This window comes from Odocoileus virginianus, chromosome 9 (assembly GCF_023699985.2).
Source record: "Odocoileus virginianus isolate 20LAN1187 ecotype Illinois chromosome 9, Ovbor_1.2, whole genome shotgun sequence".
Taxonomy (NCBI): Eukaryota; Metazoa; Chordata; class Mammalia; order Artiodactyla; family Cervidae; genus Odocoileus; species Odocoileus virginianus.
In genome coordinates, this window is record NC_069682.1 from 74392393 (window position 1) to 74407439 (window position 15047).

Below are 15047 nucleotides of genomic sequence, written 5' to 3' on the forward strand. Positions count from 1 at the left end.
GACCGCCTCACTTGCAGCCTCCAAGTCTCCACCAGCTTCTTTTCAGACCTTCTCCCTACGACAGGGCCTTTGCATCTCCCTATCTGGAATACTGTCTTCCCTGAAATCTTGTTGATGACTCAAACTTGATTTTGTAAAGCAATTATCCTTCAATTAAAAAATAAATTAATTAATGAACAAAGCAAACCTTGAGCCCTAACTCAGGCATCTTGTATTCAGTCCTGTCTCCTGTACTTCCTTGGCTAATTCGGGTTCTGGCCATCTCACCCATGGCCACTGGACAGCTGTATTTTTGTTGTTGTTCAGCAGCAGAGTCATGTCCAGCTCTTTGCGACCCCGTGGACTGCCGCTCACCAGGCTCCTCTGTCCTCCACTAACTCCCAAAGTTTGCTCAAATTCATGTCCATTGAGTCAGTGATGCCATTTAACCATCTCATCTTCTACTGCCCCCTTCTCCTTTTGCCTTTAATCTTTCCCAGCGTCAGGATCTTTTCCGGTGAGTCGGCTCTTTGTATCAGGTGCCCAACGAACTGGGGTTTCAGCTCCAGCATCAATCCTTCCAATGAATATTTAGAGTTGATTTCCTTCAGGATTGACTGGTCTGATCTCCTTGCAGTCCAAGGGACTCTCAAGAGTCTTCTCCAGCACCATAGGTCAGAAGCATCAATTCTTCGGTGCTCAGTCTTCTTTATGGCCCAGCTCTCACATCTGTACATGACTACTGGAAAAGCCATAGCTTTGACTAGGTGGACCTTTGTTGGCAAAATGACGTCTCTGCTTTTTAATAGACTACCTAGGTTTTTCATAGCTTTCTTTCCAGGGAGCGCTAGATACCTTTCTACTAGCATTTATCACGGCTAAAACTTGGCTTATTTGTGAGTTTATCTGACCAAGATCTGTCTCCTCTAAAGGTGCCACCTGAGTGTTCCCAGTGCCTGGTATAATGCCAGGCGCCTAGCAGGTGCCCCACACTGCGGCCCTCAGGCATTCTCCTGTATCAGAACCATGGCTCAGCCTGACCCCCATTCTGAAGACGAAGGTTTGAAATATACCACCTGGACGCATTTATCATGCACCCAAACCCATGCGGTCCACACACGTTACCACCCTATTTTCCTGGGAAGACCGTTCGATTATTTAGATGATACTGCATAACACGTTTGGACCCTAGAGAGTGTCATACTGAGTGAAGTAAGTTAGACAGAGAAGAAGTATCTGATGGAATCCTTCATATATGGAATCAAAAAAGAAATGATACAAATGGATTTATTTACAAAACAGAAAGAGATTCACAGACTTAGACGACGAATTTACGATTGCCGGGGGGGAAGGGAAATTGAGGGACTTTGGTAAGGTCATGTACACACTGCTGTATTTAAAATGGATAATCAGCAAGGACCTATTGTATAGCGCATGGCCTCTTTTCAGTGTTATGTGGCAGCCTGGATGGAAGGGGAGTTTGGTGGAGAATAAACACATGCATGTGTATGACCGAGTCCCTTTACTGTTCATCTTAAACTATCACAGTGTTGTTAATTGGCTAAACTCCAATACAAAATAAAAAGTTTTAAGTTTGGAGAAAAAAAAAAAAGATGATACTGCATAAATGTTAAGAGTGTCCTCTAGAATCAGACCGCCTGGATTTGACTCCTGGCCCTATTTGCCAGCTATGTGGCCCCGGTTAAGTTGATTCAGCTCCCTCTGGGTCTCACTTACCCATCTGTAAAATGGGGATAGTAATATATACATTATACATCCATCACAAGGCTGAAGGCCATCAAGTACGCATACTGTGAACTCAAGTGAGCTACTCTTTCCACATACCAGGTTTTGTGCTAAGCTCTTACTGACTTTTACTCTGAGTCCCTAGAGATTATCAGCCCAAGTTCAGGTGCATGCATCTTTTTTCAAGTCTCAGAAAGCTCAGATTGGAGATTAGAGGCACAATGCCTGAACACAGTGCAAGAATCTCTCTTCACCAATATATCTCCAACTGACTGAATTCCGTTTTTCAAAAAGCAGCAATTATTTGCAAAGGATGGATGGCAGGAAATGAATGAAGGACTAGGTACAGTCTCAAGACTCAGTGACAGCTTGGCCATACTGGGGGCTGAGCAGGTTGGGGGATGAATCTATTGGCTTCCACGTCAGATGCTCAGAGGGTCATGAGATGTGCCTTTGGTCCTGATGTCAGCTAAAAGTGGATCTGTGGCAGGATTTGTCTGTCAAGCACATTTGCTGAAACATCTTGGCTTCATTACATTTATGAGTTTTAAAAGCATGTAAAATATTTTATATGGTCCTTGCAAAAGGGGAGCAACATAAATAACCAGCAGGGAAAGGATGACTTTGGAGAGATGGGGTCTCCAACGGCAGCTCTGCGGACGTCCCGAGAGTGCAGAATATTCTGTTTTTTCTCCTTCCTGCCCTGTGCCTAGGAGCCTGGCCTTCAGGGCCTGCAGTCCCTGTGACATCTGGGCTTTTGTGGGTTTCAGCCCATAGGAAGCAGGTGCTGGAGATGGGCAGTCAGGAGAGTGTGGCTGGGGTGCTGACCCCTTGGCCGGCCACTCCTGAAGGCACAGCTCCTGGGGGGCGGCCCTTTCCCACAGCTCTGGCCAGGTCCTGCTAACTGCTCCCTCCTGTTGCCTTTTCCAGCCTGGAGGAGGCAAGGGCCCCCTGCTGTTAGTAGCCCCAGGGTGATTCCCCTACCCCTACAGGCTTCTCTGTACCTGCCTGCACCTTTGTAAACACCTACTTCATGAAACTCTCCTCGGTGACCCTGCTGGAGTGAGCCTTCTGATTATTTTTTTAATATTTATTTAATTTATTTATTTGGCTGCTCCGGGTCTTAGTTGCGGCGCGTAGGATCTGTGATCCCCGTCGTGGCCGGCAGGATCTTTAGTTGTAGCATGCAAACTGTTCGCTGCTGCAGGTGGGATATAGTTCCTTGCCCAGGGATAAAACCCGGGTCCCCTGCATTGGGAGCGAGGAGATTTGGCCCCTGGACCACCAGGGGAGTTCCAAGCCTTCTAATTTTTGCTGGGACCCTAAAATGTACTGACATTAATATTGGATTAAGGTTAGAAATCGAACTCAGAGGAGCTTGAAGTTTCATGTTGTGGTCCCAGTGAGAAGAAAATCCGCCCTGTAGAGGGAGGTCAAGCTCAGGACTGTAGCCCGAACCCCCAAATATCTGATATCTTTCAGGTGCCTCTTAAATGGCAACCCACTCCAGTATTCTTGCCTAGAGAATTCCATGCACAGAGGAGCCTGGTGGGCTGCTGTCCATGGGGTCGCACAGAGTCAGACACGACTGAAGCGACTTGGCATGCACTCATGCATTGGAGGAGAAAATGGCAACCCACTCCAGTGTTCTTGCCTGGAGAATCCCAGGGACAGAGGGGCCTGGTGGGCTGCCGTCTATGGGGTTGCAGAGTCGGACACGACTGAAGCGACTTAGCAGCAGCAGCAGGTGCCTTTTACCTACTAGAGGTGCAAGCTATGCATGATCTCAACTGCCCAGAAAACATCCATGTTAACAGAGAAGACAGACAATTCAATAAAAAGATCGTAGTACAGGAGGAACATGGCTTAGCGTGGTCCTAGTACTGGCATTAGAGTTTGCTAGGGCCGCTGTCACCAGCTGAGTGGCTTACACAGCAGAAAAGTATCATATCACAGATACGGGGGCTGGAAGTTCAAGATCAAGGTGCCAGCAGGGTTGGTTCTCCCGAGAACTGAGAGGGAAGGTCTGTCCTGACATCTCTCCTTGGCTTGTAGAGGTGGGCCTTCACAGCGTCTTCCCTCATTTCTGTCTCAGCGTCTACATTTCCCAGAAAAGCTGTCAGCCATCCTGGATCAGGGCCACTCGGATGCCCTCATTTTGATTGATTACCTCTCTAAAGACCCCGTGTCTACACAGGGCCACATTCTGGGGTCCTGGGAAGGAGGCTGGCAACGGATGCTTTTTGAAGAGACACAGCTCCACCCGTCACCAAGTCCGACACTGGCAAGTTCAAATCCTGTCTGGGTCGCCCGGAACAAGTTATTTAAACTATGAGATAGCTGAAATAACTATTTCCATTTCATCAGCTAAAAAATGGGGATAATGTTGCAATCACTTTGCAGGATGCCCACTAGCGTGTTATGAAGTAAAGAGTGGGAGAATGCTCCAAAAGGGCCTGGTGCATGAGCAATGTCTTTTATTGTTGGCGTCCAGTCGCTCAGTCGTGTCCGACTCTTTGCAACCCCATGGACTGCAGCACACCAGGCTTTCCAGGCCTTCACTATCTCCTTCAGTCTGCCCAAATGCATGTCCATTGAGTCGGTGATGCCATCGAACCATCTCATCCTCTGTTGCCCTCTTCTCCTTTTGCTTTCAGTCTTTCCCAGCCCAGTCTTGAGCAAACTTCGGGAGGCAGCGGGGACAGGGCAGCTTGGCCCACCACAGTCCATGGGGTCGCAAAGAGTTGGACACGACTGAGTGACTGAACAACATCCAGGGGTTAGGACTCTGCGCTCGCGTTGCAGGGGACCCGGGTTTGATCCCTAATCAGGTGACTAGGATCCTACAAGCTGGAGGATGCAGCCAAAACAAAAATGAATCACGTGATGTGATATCACTTACATGTGGAATCTAAAAGAAATGGTACAAACGAACTTATTTACAAGACAGAAATAGAGTCACAGTTATAGAAAGCAAACTGTGGCTATCAAGGTGGGGGGGGGATAACTTGAGAGACTGGAATTGATAGATGCACGCTACCATATGTAACATAAGTAACTATTAAGAACCTGCTGCACAGCACAAGGAGCTCTACTGAATACTCTGTAACACCTGTATGGGAACAGAACTTAAAAAACTGGATATACGTAGACCTGATTCACAGCATTGTAATTGCCAAGGTATGTCCAACTCTCTGTGACCCCGTGGACTGCAGCCCACCAGGCTCCTCTGTCCACGGGCTTCCCCAGGCAAGAAGACTGGGGTGGGTTGCCGATTCCTCCTCCAGGGGATCTTCCTGATCCAGGGATAGAACCTGTGTCTCTTGCGTTGGCAGGCAGGTTCTTACCACTGAGCCACCTGGGAAGCTTCTGTAAACCAACTGTACGCCAATAAAAATGAGTTTAAAAAAAAAAAGAAAAACATGGGTCACATTATGCCTTTTCCTTCTCAAAACTCTCGATTTCCCACTAAAATTGGTGCGCACCGTAATTCCGTGCTCCGCCTTCCCAGGCCCTGATGAACTGGCCTCTGTCTGCCTCTCCCACGCGACTTCGTACAGCTCTCCGCCCCGATCGCCACGTTCCCGCCACGCGGGCCTTCTTGCTCTTCCTCTAGAATAAGAGGTAGAACCAGCTCCAGGCTCCTCACGCTTGCTGTCCCCGTCACCTGGAATGCCCTTTCTGGGACACAGGCCTTCCTCCCCACTCCATCCTGCTTTCCGCTCAGATATGACGTCTTCAGGAGGTCTTCCTTGGCCATCCTTTTCTCGATGATGTTGGCTCGTCTGTTCCCCCAACGTAATTGCCTCATTTTATAGTATCGTCCTCAATAGCCCTTATCACCCTCAGGAGTTAACCACACGCATGTGCTTGCCTGTTTATGGTCTGCCTCTATCATCAGCATGTAGTTTCTCTAACTGCCGAGAACTCCCTTGCTCACGGCTGAATCTCCAGAGTCTAGAACAGTGCCTGGCACATAATAGACAGTGAACCCATGTGGGGGTGGGGAGGGGAAGCCAATAGATGCCCCTTTCTTCTCCCTCTTCCTCCCCCGGCCCCAACAGAATCATTGGCAGGGGGAAGAACCAGCTGTCAGGATTCTTGCTTTGGAGAGACGGCCAGGGGCTGGGGAGGCCGTGACGGGCCGAGAAGCAAGCTTTAGGCTCCTTGGAACTCAGTATCCCGCGATGGGACGCGTGGGTGGGCTGGGGTAACAGACCCGCTGCGGGGGCAGGCGGGAGCTCTGCGAGGTGTTTAAGCCTGTCAATAAAAAAAGTGACCGCTGCTTTCTATCTGCAGCTACTCAAGGGAAATAAAGCCGTTTGCTTATAAAGAATTTCCATAAACATTTCTGAGGCTGTGTATTAGGGGTAATCTTGGGATGTGCATTAAACTAAACAGGGTAGTATAAACACAGGAACAGGCTGAAAGAGGGAGAATAAATGGCCCAGGTTTGCCCTGGCCCAATGGCCTCCGGCAGAAACCCAGAGACTTCGCTCCTTTATTTAAAGAAGGGGGGGTGCAGAGGGAGCCACAGGCAGCCCTTGCCACCAGCAGATTCTTGAACAATCTCTGGAATTAGGCATATTTTTTTCTTTCTCCCAATGATCAGTGCTTTGAATTCCTGAAGTCATCTGTGTCAAAACACGTAGAGGTGGCAAAAAAAAAAAAAACCAGAAGGGGAGGCACCGTCAGGAGCGCGTTCTGTGCCAGGCTAGTTCTGGAAGCTGTGTGTGCACAATCTCATTTCCGTTTCCCCGTACCACTCCCGGGAAGGTCATGGTGGTGTCTCCATTTCACAGATGAGGAAACTGAGGCACAGACATGTGATGACCCACTGAAGGTCACAAAACTAACCGGAGCTGGGTCGAGTCTGAGCTCTTCCAAGGACGGTCCTACTGAAGGAAAAAACGCATCCTCGTGCCGTTGTCTACATTTTGTCACTGAGCCTGTGAATTTATTCTGAGGAATCCAGGGCACACAGTGGAATGGATCATGTGCTCTGTTCAGGCTTCCATCGTTGGTCCGTGCAAGAAGATGCTTCTGAAATTATTTACCTAGGCACTCCCCTGGTGGTTCAGAGGCTAAGACTCTGAGCTCCCAACACAGAGGGACCAGGTTTGACCCCTGATCAGGGAACTAGTTCCCACATGCCACAACTAAAGATCTGCACGCCACAGTTAAGACCTGGTACAGCCAAATAAATGAGTAAATAAAATAAATATTTTTTAAAAAAATGAAGGGCTTCCCTGGTGGCTAAGCCAGTAAAGAATCTGCCTGCAATGCAGGAGACCTGGGTTGGATCCCTGGGTCAGGAAGATCCCTAGGAGAAGGAAGCGGCACCCATTCCAGTATTCTTGCCTGGAGAATCCCATGGACAGAAGAGTTTACATGCTGTCTTGCTTCTTGCTTTTTCATTTAACAAGATATTTTGGAGTTTATTATGTAGCCTCACCTATAGAACTACATCATTCTTTTTTAAAAATATTTTATTTATTTTGACTTCATAAGGTCTTAGCTGTGGCATGCAGGCTTCTCTCCAATTGTGGCACGGGTTCAGCTGCCCCACGGCACATGGGATCTTAGTTCTCTGACCAGGATCTAACCCACGTCCCCTGCATTGGAAGGCAGATGTTTAACCACCGGAGCACCAGGGAAGTCCCTACACCATTCTTTTTGATGATTGTATAGTATTTCACCAAATGAATGGACCACGATTAACGTGGTCAGAACCCTTATCCTATACCTAAGTATTTAGGCTGTTTCTAGTATTTTGTGATTATAAGCAATTCTCTGGCTTAGCGGGTGGGTGCAGTGTGTGTATAATTTTGTACACATGGATGTGTGTATATAATTTCATACATGTGCAAGGATATTCATTAGATCAGTATACAAAGTAGAATACCGGCACCCCCACAAATTATTTTACAATTTTCCCCTTCATCTCCATCTTCAATTCTATTTCTTTCTTTGTCATGTATAGCCACCCTTGTGTATTTAAAATGAGTCCCACCAATCCACTTTCTACATCTTCTCTTTATCTTGTTGTTTATCTTTAAATATACACATATGTGCCTATGAACATACACAATATTATTTTGCACATGCTGAATTGCCGAAAAATTGATGCTTTTGAACTATGGTGTTGGAGAAGACTCTTGAGAGTCCCTTGGACTGCAAGGAGATCCAACCAGTCCATCCTAAAGGAGATCAGTCCTGGGTGTTCATTGGAAGGACTGATGCTGAAGTTGAAACTCCAATACTTTGGCCAACTCATGAGAAGAGTTGACTCATTGGAAAAGACCCTGATCCTGGGAGGGACTGGGGGCAGGAGAAGGGGACGGCAGAGGATGAGATGGCTGGATGGCATCACCGACTCGATGGGCGTGAGTTTGAGTAAACTCCGGGAGTTTGTGATGGACAGGGAGGCCTGGCGTGCTTCGATTCATGGGGTCGCAAAGAACTGGACACGACTGAGCGACTGAACTGAACTGAACTGAATTTATATAAATAATGTTTTGCAACTTGTTACAAAGATTTCTTTGTACCTTTCACCACTTTTCAGTTAATGTTAATATCTTACAATTAATGTTCATATCTTACATATTAACAATGTTTAATATGCAATGATCAAAACTAGGAAATTAACATTGACATATTACCATTAACATTGGCGCAACACTATTAACTAAACTACAGCCTTTTTTGTAGCTGGTGATGGACAGGGAAGCCTGGCGTGCTGCAGTCCATGGGGTCGCAAAGAGTTGGACACGACTGAGCTACTGAACTGACAGACTTTTTCCAATTTTCAAGTTTTCCCGCTGATTTTTTTTCCTGTTTCAGGACCCCATATGGGAGCTTTGAGTTCCTCGGTCTTTCCTTGTATTTCATGACGTGACACTTTTAGAGAATTCTCATCGGTTATTTTGTTAAATGTCCCTTCGTTTGAGATTATGTGATGTTTTCTTCGGACTAGGAAGAGGTTATGCATTTTTGCAAAGACACTAAAGAAGTTACGTGTCTTATTACTGAGGGCTGTGTGTTGTCAATATGTCTTAGGGTTAGTGATGTTGACTTTGATCCCTGGGTTGAGGTGTTACCTTTATAATTTTCAGATCTACTGATGATGCTAAGTGTGATGCCTTCCTCAGGACTGCTGCAGAGAATTCGTCCTTTGTCACATTGCACTTATTTTTCATGATACGCTGAAAATCTCATTCCTTGGGAAATAAAAACTTTGGCCAGGTTGATTGAAGAAGGGTTAAAGAAAGTGTGTTTTACTCATGAAATACTATGCAGCTGTCAGAAAATAAAACCAATTAAAAAAGAGCTAAGACTAGAGATAACGATTGGGGGAAAATTCCCAAGACATGTTATGTTTAAGAACTAAGTTTCAGAAAAACTAATATTTTCAATACATTTGCAAAAACATTCTTGAATTATTGGAAGGCATTTGTGTGCAAATGCCAAAAGGTCTAGAAGAAGAGTCACTTATTTACAATAACCCGTGACTTCCCTGGGGGCACAGTGGACAGGACCCCGCCCGCCAATGCTGGGGACACAGGTTCGAGTCCAAGTCCAGGAAGACTCCACGTGCCGCAAACACTGAAGCCCCTGCAGCCTAGAGCCGGTGCCACTGCAGGGAGAAGCCACGCACCGCCGGACAGGCAGCCTGCGAGCAGCGGCGCAGACCCCGCACAGCCAAAGACAAACCAGCACACACGCAGCGGCCGAGCCGCGGGAGGAACTGAGGTTTCCCCAACGGATGGACGGGTGAGGAGGGTGTGGGACATGCACGTATCACACACACACGCAGCGGCCGAGCTACATCAGGAACTGAGGCTTCCCCAGCGGATGGACGGGTGAGGAGGGTGTGGGACATGCACGTATATAAATACACACACACACAAATAAGCACACACACGCATAGGAGAATACGAGCAGGAAAGGAATGAGATTTTGCCACGTGCAATAACACGGGTGGCTGGGAGAGGGGGAATGGGGTTCCGCTCGGGGAAGTCAGTCAACCAGAGGAAGACAAATACTGCGCATCTTCATTTATATGTGGAACCTAAGCTGTTTTTTAAAATGAATGGCTGTAACAAAACAGAAACAGACTCACAGATACTGAGAACAAATGAGTGGTTCCCAGTGTGGAAACGGGTGGGGGTGAGATGGGGCAAGGGCATTCAGAGGTACAAACTAGTAGGTATAAAGACGAATAAGATATAAGGGTGTTATGGATAGCACAAAAAATATAGCTAACATTTTATAATAGCTTGAAATGGAGTATAGTCTATAAAAATATCAAATCACTATGTTGTATACCTGAAACTGATATAAAAAATATATATTTCCAATAAAAGGAAAGAACCACAAACTATTAACAGTGGTAAGTGAAAAACTCCAGCGTGTAAGAACTTGCACTGGGAATACATGCAGAGTTTTTATCCTATACTCCTTATATACATCATACCTTTATATACAGTATAATATGGTCCTTTCAAAGAATGAGGAGGCTCCTAGAGCACATATGAAATGAGCTTCAAGATAATTTGATTGAAAGGGAAAAAGCAAACAGTGGGGGGGGGGGGAGTGTGCATAGTAGGTTAACATGTGTAAAACGAAGTAAGCCAGAAAGATAAAGACCATTACCGTATACTAACACATATATATGGAATTTAGAAAGATGGTAACGAGAACCCTATATGCAAAACAGAAAAAGAGACTCAGATGTACAGAACAGACTTGTGGACTCTGGGAGAAGGTGAGGGTGGGATGTTTCAAGAGAACAGCATCGAAACATGTATATTATCTAGGGTGAAACAGATCACCAGCCCAGGTTGGGTGCATGAGACAAGTGCTCGGGCCTGGTGCACTGGGAAGACCCAGACGGATGGGGAGGAGAGGAAGGTGGGAGGGGGGACCGGGATGGGGAACACATGTAAATCCATGGCTAATTCATTTCAATGTATGACAAAAACTACTGTAATGATGTAAAGTAATTAGCCTCCAACTAATAAAAATAAATGGAAAAAAAAAAAAGTAACAGAGGGAAATAAGAATCCGTATTTGTATTCACATAGAGAGATTTGGCCAAGATCAGTGACAAATGCCGGGGGCTGGCTCTGGGTGGAGGAGGAACAGGACTTGAGGGAATCTTTCCATCATGCCCATTCTTCTCCGGTTTTAGATCTTGTGACTGTATTATCTATTCAACAGTTTGAGTTACTTTAAAAAAAAAAAAAAATCTTCAGGGGAATTCCAAGATCTCACAAGCTCTCACAATTCTAAGATCTCACAAGCTGTGTGGCACAATGAAAATAAAAAAGCTTCCATGGAGACATAAATTTTAAGGTTTTTTTTTCTTTTAATGTGATGCAAAAAAATTTTACCATAAACAATCGGAAATGAAGGAAAGCAGTCAGGAAGGCAGAGGCAATATGTCCCAACGTTTTATAACAGCACAACCTTGCTTCTGATGTAAAGGTTAATTGTGGAACTAAATTAGCTGGCAAGCAGGTTGGAGCAGCATGAAAACACTGGTGAAGTCAGCCCTCACACTGCCTTATCTACACGAAAATTATCTTCATCAGCGGAGGTCAAGCCACTCTCTGCCTCTCTTCTCCCGCTGGCCTACATGCCCCAGCTCACAGTCCTGGCACATTAAAACCAGACAGAGCCCGTGCACACGCTCCGGCAAGGCCTGAAGAGGACAGAGACGTGGGGCGCCAGCAAGGCTGAATATCAGTTTTATCACGGATGTTTTGATGATCGTCGTATCTGTTTCCTGGGAGGCAAAGATCAGAGAAACTCATCAAGTAGCCGGAGGCTGCTCAAATCTGAGGTCAAAACACCTGGGAGAAGTCAACTCCGAGATCTGGTTGCTTCCACATACCTGGATTCATTCATCCAACAAGTATTTATTGAGCACCCATCATATGCCAGGCCGGGGTGGGGACCAGGATGAGGGGTCCCCTCAAGGAGGGGGCCTGGGGCATCCAAGGTGAGGGGTTGCTCTTGCTCTGTCCTCATCCTGACCCATGCCAGGCGCTGCACCAGGAACTGAGGCTATAGCGGAGAACAGAACACATAAGTAGAGAGGAAAAAAAGCTGGACACACGACCAGGCCTTCATATTTTAAGGCTGGATATTGTGGGTTTCCCTGGTGATTCACACAGTAAAGAATCTGCCTGCAATGCGGGAGACCCGGGTTCGATCCCTGGGTCGGGAAGTTCACTTGGAGAAGGGAACGGCTACCCACTCCAGCCTTCTTGCCTAGAGAATCCCAGGACAGAGAGGCCTGGTGGGCTACAGTCCATGGGGTCACAAAAGAGCTGGACACGACTGAGCGACTAAGACTTTTTCACCTTCAGTACGGTGGTCAGCTGTTTCTGTCAGAAGTTCCGCCCACCCCTCACCCTGGAGTTACCAAGTGACCTCGTGTGAAGTCCTGCCTTCGCTGGCTTTTCACTCTGCTTCTCCGGCGTCCCCCTGTGGCTCAGGAGTGGCTCTGACGGTGGACACCCCGCTTCCCGGGTGCTTACGAAGGTCTGGCGCTCCAGGGGCACAGACCACGCGAACCCACCCACCCCGTCCCTCACTACGTGGGACCCCGATTGTTACCAGGTTTCCGGACTGAGGTCACAGCTGCTGCGTACCCTGGGAGAGGTGGCCGAGGGAGGGAGACTGGCCAAGACGAGGGCTGACTCTCGTGTGGATCCGAATAGCCCCCCGAGGGTGCCCATCACAGCTCCACGCTGTAACAAAGATGGGCTGAATCTGGGGCCTCCCTGGTGGCCCAGAGTTCACTCTCTGGTCCGGGAAGATCCCATGTGCTACAGGGCAGCTGGCCCAGTGGGCCACACCTGCTGAAGCCTGCTGGCTGTGACTACCGAAGCCCATGCGCCTGCAGCCCGCGCTCGTCAACAGGAGAAACCGCTGCAACGAGAAACCCTGGCGCTGAGCTCGAGAGGAGCCCCCGCTCTCTGCAACCAGAGACAGCCCGTGCAGCAGCCCGGCTCAGCCAAGAATTCTGAACATTCCTTCTTTAAAAAAGGGTTGGATTGGCTGAGTATGGTTGGCTATTACTTCTGAGGTGTGAGCTGGAGGTCAAGATACTGCCCTGAAATGCAGGCAGGGGCTGTTCTTTCTCCATCAAGTGCTAATCCTGGCAAAACTCTGGCACCTCCGGTAAGCCCCGAGATGCCGCTGCTCCCCGTCATCCTCCCTTTCGGTCCAGCAGCAGGGGAACGCAGAAGCTTCGCTTTCTAGTCCTTTCCTCCTTCCCCCACCGGCCTGCCCCTGTTCATCGCCTCCTCGCTCAGCATCTTCACCGAATCCGTCTCGCTACAGGGCCCAGAGCAATCACAACTCGCATCACGGGCCCCGAGGCCCCCTTCCTCCTTTCCTTCGAAACACAAAAGTATCCCGCGACCACGCATTGCCTGCCAAGCCCTGTGGTTCCTACCGAGGCCCACCAAGAAAGAGACGCGGACACAGCTCCCATCCTCATCGAGCCCAGGGCCTACTGGACGGAGGCAGACTTCAGTCCAGTAATCCCCTCAAATACGTGGAGAGATACCGTTACACGCTGGGTTAACTGGTATGAAGGAGAGGTGCAGGGTGCTACTGGGGGAGTGGGTTAGTCCAAGGGGGCTTCCCGGAGGAAGGAACGTTTGAGCTGAAACTTGTAGGAGGAGGTTACGGGGTGAAGGGGGCAGAGGAGCGTTCCAGGCAGAGGGAACGGCGTGGTCTCTGGGAGGCTGGGATAGGAGCCCGCAGGGCTGGAGGATGCTGAGCAGGGAGCAGGGCCCAGTGATGAGACGGAGGGGACGGCGGAGCCCTGCCGGGAAGGCTCTGAGGTCAGACCACAAGGACGGGGCACAACTGTGGGCCTCACACAGGGCGATCACGGGGTTCAGTGTGAGCTTAGTCCAACCAGCCCGGCTGTGGCCGGAGAACCCACTGGAGGGAGTAAGAGTGGATGAGAAGAGCAGTGAGGAGGTCCTGCCGGTCTGTTGCTGAGACGGGGCTGGGGTCAATGGAGGTGCAGACAGCTGGGCCCCCCGTAGCCTGGGGATCTGGCGATGGAACTCAGCAGAGGTGAGCAGGGGAGTGAGAGACCCCTGCCTCGGGCTCAGGCAGCCAGAGCAACTGTTGGTCCTGCAGCGACCTTCCAGTGACCTTCCCAAAGTCGCACCATCCGCCCTCCCGTGCACACGCAAGACGTGACGGAGGAGTCTGTCTGTTGAAGAGAGACTCTGTGGTCCTCTTTGGTTTCCTCTATGCTGATTAAAATGCCCAGTGGAGCACAGACTCTGAAAAAACCACATCTAAGAGACACATGTGCCCTAATGTTCACTGAAGCACTGTTTGCAATAGCCAGGACATGGAAGCAACCTAGGTGTCCATTGAAGGATGAATGGATAAAGCTGTGGCACATATATTCAATGGAATTTACTCAGCCATAAAAGGGAACGTATTTGAGTCAGTTCTATTGAGGTGGATAAACCTAGATCCTGTTACACAGAGTGAAGTCAGAAAAGAAAGAGAAAAACATATCATATGTTAACGCATGTCTACGGAATCTAGAGAAATGGTACTGATGAACCTATTTGCAGGGCAGGAACAGAGACGCAGACAGAGAGACCAGACCTGTGGACACAATGGGGAAGGAGAAGGTGGGAAGAATTCAGACGGTAGCACTGAAACATATACATTACCATAGGTAACACAGCCAGCCAATGGGAATTTGTTGTAACACAGGGAGCTCAATTCGGTGCCATGCGACAGCCGAGACCGGGAGGATGGGGTGGGAGGTGGGAGCGAAGCTGGTGAGGCAGGGGACGGGTGTATGCCTACAGCTGATTCATGCTGGTGTAAGAAGCCAAGACAGCGTTGCAAAGCAATTATCCTCCCATTAAAATAAATACATTAGAAATGAATAAATGAAACTGGTTTCACTCACTGGTGCTCAGAAACTAGCATCTCCTCTCCTCTCAAAAGACATGCTATCAGGACCAGCAAACAAGAACGAACCGATCGGAAACAATTCTCATGTCATTTGAGGCTCATTTTCATCAGCCAATGAAAACTGCGTCTATTACCACCACTGATGCTTGGAATTCAACGAAATCAATTTGGGAAGGTCTCTGAGGCTTCCCAAGTTGAGAAATCAAATGAAGTGGTTTTTCTTTCATAAAAGTTGATGGTATCAATATGTATACACAGTTCAGTACGTTGGCAAGACCTCATCCATATTGTCTTTCCAAATGACCTGGTCAGGGAAAAATGTGAGTTGCAGAGCAATAAGTAGGTAT

At 48.2% G+C, this 15047-nt stretch overlaps 1 protein-coding gene and 1 long non-coding RNA gene across 2 annotated transcripts in view; both read right to left on the minus strand.

The window, feature by feature from the left end:
• The window catches only part of SALL4 (spalt like transcription factor 4), a 90785-nt gene that overhangs the window by 36747 nt on the left and 38991 nt on the right, over positions 1-15047 (minus strand). The gene's annotated exons all lie outside the window — the stretch shown is intronic.
• LOC139036525 (uncharacterized) lies at positions 11076-11957 on the minus strand. Its single transcript, XR_011489292.1, has 2 exons — positions 11624-11957; positions 11076-11515 (listed from the first exon to the last, which is right to left on the minus strand). It is a non-coding gene; the product is annotated as an uncharacterized lncRNA (long non-coding RNA).